This window comes from Sinocyclocheilus rhinocerous, unplaced genomic scaffold (assembly GCF_001515625.1).
Source record: "Sinocyclocheilus rhinocerous isolate Xijiao unplaced genomic scaffold, SAMN03320098_v1.1 scaffold752, whole genome shotgun sequence".
Classification (NCBI taxonomy): Eukaryota; Metazoa; Chordata; class Actinopteri; order Cypriniformes; family Cyprinidae; genus Sinocyclocheilus; species Sinocyclocheilus rhinocerous.
The window spans coordinates 430,299-432,698 of NW_015639777.1; positions in this window are offsets into that span (position 1 = coordinate 430,299).

Below are 2,400 nucleotides of genomic sequence, written 5' to 3' on the forward strand. Positions count from 1 at the left end.
TATATATATATATATATATGTGTGTGTGTGTGTGTGTGTGTGTGTGTGTATAAGTTTATGTTTGTTTGTAAAATAGCACAGCTTTTTAAATATCTGAAAGTACACTCTTAACATCAGTCAGTCAAGCATTATAATATGATATTATGATAATCAAGCACTATTTAATGATAGAACTATAGTAATTAGAATTAAAATATGGTAACCATGTATGAATGCATATTTGTCATTTTAACTGAACTTGCTTAAGATATTGTTGGTCATTCAGTGTTTATGTAAAAAAGGGGAAAAAACTAACAATAATACTGATAAGATTAACAATAATACTACAAATTCTGCTACTAATAACAATAGAAAAAGCACTAAGGATTAACAATGAGCTGCTGGGTTCATGAGTATTAAAGGGTTAGTTCACCCAAAAATGAAAATTATGTCATTAATTACTCACCCTTGTGTTGTTCCAAACCCGTAAGACCTTCGTTCATATTCGGAACACAATTTAAGATATGTTTGATTAAATCTGAGGTCTCTCTGACCCTCCCATAGACAGCAAGGTAACTACCACGTTCAAGGTCCAGAAAAGTACCAAGACTACGAGAATACTTTTTTTGTGCAAAGAAAACAAAAATAACGACTTTATTCCACATTTTCGTCTCTACTGTGTCACTTGTGGACGTGCGTTCACGACAGTATTATGACGCGAGCGTGTGGCGGCGCTGACCCAGATGTGTGGCGGCGCCGGTGCTGACCCAGATCCGGCGTGATGACATTACATCTGCCACATTAAAACCGCCACACGCTCTCGTGAGCACACAACACGAGGGTGAGTAATTAATGACAGAATTTTCATTTTTGGGTGAACTAACCCTTTAATCACGTTGTCTGCGTTCACTCGAACCAATTTGCTGAAATCAAAACAGGGACAATAATAGGTGAGCGCCAGCCAATGAGATTGCGGTTTGCGCATTAGTTCCGCCCACTACCGGAGAAACCAGCATATCTTCTGCTTGTTCTTAAAAGCTGAATAATCTATCATTTTGACAGGAAAATACAACAAAGAATATGGTTTATATGTAGCGTGTCAATTCTGCATGGTATGTAAGACTCTCTCGCTCTCTCTCTCTCTTTCTTTGCGTGTGTGTGAGAAACAGTGCTTTCAGCAAAGTGACAGCGAGTCGTGCGCCTTCACACTAGAGTTTACGGTCCGTCAAATACTAGTACGCTGCACACGATCCATTGTACTGAATTGAAAAATAGCACAGATCGCTCGACGGAGAGTGAAACTCTGAAGCGCTCAGTCAGAGTGAAAATATATCTGTGCTTAACTTATACTTAGCCTCCAACGCACACACTGGCGAGCAAAATCTTAGAATTTATTAGCCAATGGCTAACAATAGACATTATTTAGTTGCTCAGAGTGAAGCTTCAGTGTGATTTACTCGCAATGTAGAGGGTTGGGATAAACAGTTTGCTATATTAATACAAAAAAATGCATTCATACTCAAACAGAGTATTAAACAAACATGGAATGTTCAAACTCAAAACATTCTTGAGCAAATAAAGTTCATAAATTTCTTTAGAGAGAGTCTTATTTTTAGTGTTATTTTTCCTATTTATGCCCAAAATGGGGCGGAGTGCGCATTACTGAGCCCTAAACACATGTAATGTCGGTTTCATTAATACTGGAAGCCGGATGCGGCCCACCTGTTGAGTACCCCGGCTTTATAGACATACATGTGAATATAGTGAACTTCATATAGTGAAGATCTGAACAGGTCTCAGGATTTTTACCCATGCATACATTTTCCTTTTGCATGTGGGTGTCTCACTCTTAATTAGCTGCTAATTGTTTTCTTGCTCTGTTAGGAATTCTTATTCCTGCTGGATCACACACTACAATTAAATATTTTCCACTAATATACACATCAGAATACAATGTGCACACTGTACAACAAAACACACAATTTGAAGTCAAGGCACATTTAGTTAGGGACTTTTACATTCTGTTCAGCCAGTCCTTGCACTTATCTCTGTTTGGAGTTTCGTATATTCAGTCATGAAAGTCAAACAGTATTGAAATAATAAATTGAAGGACAAAAATGTTTTATCAAATATGAGATATTTGTTGAGATAAAGGTTAAGTTTCACTAAGGATATAAAGAAAGACTGTAGTTCAACAACCTGTGAAGAGTACAGTTGTTTTCTGAGTAGTGTGGAGTTGAGCATGGTTCTGATGAAGGGTGCTTTCACACCTGTAGATCGATTGAAGAGCAATAAGACGGCATTTTATAAAATGAAAAAGTGGTCTTTGATTTTGAATGGCGAAGATGTGCTCACCCACAGATATTCACAGGTTCATTTTGAGGTATTAGCAAAACAACAAAGCTAATGCTTTTCACGGAA